We start from the raw sequence: 5,648 nt of genomic DNA on the forward strand, positions 1-5,648 counted from the left end.
TAGGTGACTTCAGATTAATGATCTCTAAATGTGATAGATGTCCTCTAGTGTAACTATCATCTCTCTTATGGGGAGCATGAATATGGAGGATTTTGCATCCCACTACTCCATAAGTGCCATAAAAATGTTCACGTGGAACCATATATTTAGAAGTATAAACATCTAATAGATACCTACCTATTGAAGTAGTGATACTTGATCTATTGAAAGAGTAAGCAATCAACTTTGTTGAAGATATATTGTCACCCCTCTCGTGTGCTTTCATATGATGGGCATGTGATTTCCCACTTTTTTCTAGACTCTAGCACTTTGGATGGATGATAGTGCATCTTCAAGATGCTAGCACACAAGTTAGACACATATGCATCCCTAGGATAATTGTATGCCAGTCAGACATTAGCATGCTTGATGGATGCCAATGTGCATTATTGGGCTCACTTGGGCTTAAAATGCTTTAAAAAAAGTCCATAAAAATAAATAATTTCACTCACCTTACAAAGGAATGCTCCCTAATTGACTCCCTCTTAGAGATCATCTAGCTTGGGTCACTTGAAGTCTTATTTGCATGACCTTTTCATTGGAGAGTCACTAGAAACTATATAAAACCACTAAGGTTGATAGTGAAAATAAATAATAAATTTTTCATTTTTCTTATATTTATAAATCCATTTTTTCTAAAAAATACAACATAACCTCTCCTTTAGGTGAATTAACCTTCCTATTTTCACCCTCATTAGAGTCAACAAATATAGGAGGGGGCACACATTCACTGTTATCTAAATATTTCTCTAGTTTTTCTTTTTAGGGTGTTAATATTTTCATGTTTTTTGCATTTTAGTGTCTACTTTAGTGTAGCTTATTCCTCATTATAATAAACTCACTAAAGTGGAGGCAAAATACTTTGTCAAAAAATGCACTTTTGCAATTTCACAGTATATTTTGCATCTTAGCCTTGCATCGACAATAGAATTTTGCATCTCTAAAATAAAAAATTTGGCTCACTTTTGAAAAATATGATATATTTTGAGCACATGTATGAAATACAACATAATTGTCTCAAACATCTATGCGACGTGTTGGCATCCCAACTATTTTTGAGATTCAAAATCATACTTTCTACGTGACTTATTTACTATGCATGTCATAATGCTTGGACAAGAAAGTAACACCTATTCCCTCTCAGTTGAGCAAACGAAACCAAGTACTTGCTCATTTTGAGAGGACTTTTTGGTAATTTTTGGAATCAAAGCTCTCTCTCTCTCTCTCTCTCTCTCTCTCTCTCTCTCTCTCTCTCTCTCTCTCTCTCTCTCTCTCTCTCTCTCTCTCTCTCTCTCTCTCTCTCTCTCTCTCTCTCTCTCTCTCTCTCTCTCTCTCTCTCTAGTTTTCTATTAATGCACATCTTGATCTCACATCAACAATGAAAATATTAAAAGGAGAACACGAAAGAAATATTATATGACATCCATTAAAGAAGGTCTACATTATTTATAACATTACTGCTTAATTTTTTTAATTCAAGTATTTACTCTTCAAAGCAAGAAATCTCTTTGTTATAGGAGTAAATTTGCCTTTTTATTTCAATTTTACTTACATTAAATGGTGGGTTTTCTCGTAGAATAGGGTTAACACAATTATCAAATAGTTCATTCTATTAAAAGTTTTTAATCCTTAGTATTTATTTTATCAATCATCTTTTATCATGGCTACTAGTGGAGGTTGAAAGATGAAAGCGGGGTTTTAAGTAAGGCGGGACATTAAACAACTCCAATAATTTTTCTCATCTTTGTGCATTCACAAGTTGGAGTAACTTGACATTTGAATCAAGTATTTTGGAAGTTTTTGGGTTGACAACATGACACAAGGATGTTTCCCTGATGTGTTGGTGTCTTGGACAAAGAGTTATTGCGCTTGGTGCTAGGTTCCTTTATGTTTATAATTTTAGTTTTAGTTTTAGATTTAGATACTCTTTGTATTTATCTTAAATTTAACTTTACTTTATGTCTTTAATGATTTATAACTTAAAAGCAAGTATAAATTTCATTTTGATTACATTGACTATTCCTATTATGGAATTCTCTCAATTCTATAAGCATATATAAAGATTTTGGTTCATTTCAGGTAGTATAATAAATTGTTCACAAAAAATAGTTACTCTTTTGCAATAAAACATTTTTCTTATAATACACTATCCATCTCTATTTATTCTCATTGACACCTATTCTTATACATTTACCATTTAACCCTCATTATTTGACTTACATTCACACATGCTCCCATGCATTTGTTATTGCCTTTAAATCATAACCTTTATCCTTGAGGTTCATTTTGATGTGACATTAGATTGACTTGGTTCAATCCCAAGGCCTATAGGAATGAACAACACAAAATTTAAACATTCAAATTCAAATATCAATTTTCTTGCCCCTTTTTACTAGCTACTATGAGTTGACCTAGCATATGTTTTATGCAATTATAACATTGTATTTAAAGACATTAAATGTGCCATAAAATAATAGAGGCAAGGCTCCTCAAGAAATCAATAAAAAATAACAATTATAAAGTGAAATTGTTAGATCAAATATCTCTTTTCTAAAGTGACAAATAACTTCATTTGCATATAAGCTACTCGCAAGTTAGTCAATGTTATCTTTAAATTTGACATAGAAGAACTTAAACCTAGTATTCAACAAATTTTCCAAACACGCTCGAAGACATTGTAGTCCTTATAAGTTTACCAAACATTAAAGATCAAGACAAACATGTTTTAGATGTTTCCATTTCACCAATTTAAATCCATGTGTTAGAGTTCAAATTCATGATAAACAAGATTGAACCTATGACACTCTAGATTGAACCTATATGCCAAGAAGTGTGGTACCTATAAGAGAGACACAAACCACTCAAACACACCAATGAAACATTATGTTAGAGGATTGAAAATCATAAACACAAACAAATGAAACAAAACTCTAAGAATGTCACATTATCCTCTATCTCCGAGGATCCCTCAACTTCAAGGTGGCTCTCAGCTTGGAAGAGCACTTGATCTTGGGATGACTACTCAAAGAACAAATGATAAAATGATCTATATGCAAGAATTCATCTAAAATCTATACGATATATTGATTATGATTAAGATATGATACTAAGTTATGATGAAGATGAAGCTATGGTAAGAACATTAACAAACTTATGCTAACATGATATACTAACATGTATATGTTATTATGAATGAGATAAAATACTTGTAAATGTTTAAAATGCTTTCTAGCAAAGAGAGGCAAGATGATTTGATAAAATTAGACTATAATGTAGATGCATAAATACTTGGATCCTTTAAAATGGAGGAAATAGAGCTCTATTTATAGAAGAAATGGTCAAATAAAGGGTTAAGATTGAGTAATCTTAACAAGGGTTAGGATTGAAAGTTATTCAATCCTTGTGAGGTTTTCAATCCAATCCTAAGTTAACAAATGTCACCATGAGGAGGCTTGAGAGGAAATGGAAGAGACATTAAATGCCTGAGAAGACATGGTTGTTACCTTATGAGGTAAGTTTATGGTTGAGTTACTAGATAACCAGTGGATAAAGCTTTTACCCAAAGGGTAAACTCTTGTGCAAGGGTTAATAGGATAACTAGGGTCAAAGCAATGAGTGCTTGATGAGACCCTTGGGTTAGATGAGGATTGAGTTAGAGAGAAAGTCTATAATCATATGGTAAGGTTGAGTTAAGCATTAATGGTTTGGGAGACTTTGAGGGTTAACTTGTTGGAGACACCAAGCCTTCAATGCATTTCAAAGACTTTAAAAAGGCTTTTGTGAGAAGTGACCTTTCTTGGGGAATGTGCAAATGATTAGGGAATGGTTTAGGGTAATTAGAGTGGTTTAGAAGAATCTAGAAGGATCTAGAAGAGGTTTAGTCATAAATTTAGGAGAATGCAAGTGGGAGATATTAGGATTTTAATTAAAATAAAATGTTTTATTTCAACTAAAAATGGATGCAACTTGTATTTGTAGGAAAGTGCAAGTGGGGGGAGGGTTTATAAATAAATTTGATTTATTTATATACAAGAAATGATTTTAATTAAATGTAAATTCAATTAAAATGTGGAAAGAGAATTTAATTAATAAATAAATTTTATTCAATTAATGGAAGAAAGGAGATTTAATCAAATGTTGTATTTAATTAATGACTAGATAGAAGAAAAGGGGAAATTAATTAAACCTTAGTTTAACTAATAGGTGAATAAGAAATAATTAAACAAATAAAATTCATTTAATTAGATGTGCAAGTTTTAAGTGTCTACATTTTGCCCCTCTTTGAAGTGACGCGTGACCATGTGTTGATTCAAAGAAAAATCACTCGATATGTCGCCAAAATTTCTGATTTTGTTGTCGTCGCCAAATTTTTTTATATGATGCCCCATATATGAATACTAATATCAATATGACATTGATATGATAATAATTCCCCCTCGGGAGATAAATTGAGAAAAATTTGTCACTCGGGGCGATTTTGTTTATTTTTGACGATTTTAAAAAAAATCAATTTTTTGGTTTTATTTTTTTGGATTTTTAAATTTTTTGATTTTTAAATTTTTCGATATTGATCTGCCAATAAAAAAAATTAATTAAAGTTGGTGAAAAGACAATTGGAGCATAGCGTGAACATGCCTCACACGTCCATCTAGGCAACACACTCTGCCTACATCACCATGGGCTATATAAGCCTCCAATGGTCCCATTCCAACTCATTTGTGCACGTGGCTTTTGAAGATTGGAGATTTGGAGAGGAGAAGAGAAGAGAGAGCAAGATGGTGCCCCCCTATTAAAGCCACAGATTCAAGCGGGTTTGACATTTTGAGAGGCCAACAACATATTGACCTCCGGTAAGTGGATTTTCTAACCTCTTTGTGTGATTTTTACGCTTTTTTGGTAGATTTTTTAAGTTTTTTGCATGTTTTTCTGCCCTTTTTCCGTGCCATAGATTGTACTTTTTGTTAGCGCATTTAATTGTTTTCGAAGCGCATATGAATGTTTAGGTAGTGCATTTGAATTTTATCATGGCGCATAGGATTAATGATGTAGCACATTTGATGTTTAAATTAGCACATATGATAGGTAGATTAGCGCATTTGAAAAATGTTTTAGTGCATGTGCTGACTGTTGTGGCGCATCTAATAAGTTATGTAGCGCATATGATAAATTGTGTAGCGCATACGATAAATTTTGTAGCGCATAGGAAGACTGTTCTGGTGCATTTAGGACAGTGAGCAACTTCTGATATTTTTTGAAAATCTTGAAGTTGGCAAATTTGATATTTGGGATGTAGATGATGTTTGCTACTTAGTTTGATGATCAATTTGTCATGTTTGTGTTTGATTTGGCTAGGATGTTGAATTTTTTATATTGATAGGACTAAATAAAGTGTCTATTTGTGTTTGGATAGATAGAGTTTATGATCGAAACTCTAGATTGATAACGTGACTTGCGTCACTAATAGGAGAGGTCTTATTGAGAGTGTATGATCGACACTCCAAGGGTTGGATAAGTGTAATGACTAGGTCATTGATAGGATAGGTTGAGATGAACCTTCCTGATAAGAGTTTAAGATCAAAACTCTAAAATGATAATGTGCCTTTTGTCAT

The sequence above is a fragment of the Cryptomeria japonica genome, chromosome 5 (assembly GCF_030272615.1).
Source record: "Cryptomeria japonica chromosome 5, Sugi_1.0, whole genome shotgun sequence".
NCBI lineage: Eukaryota > Viridiplantae > Streptophyta > Pinopsida > Cupressales > Cupressaceae > Cryptomeria > Cryptomeria japonica.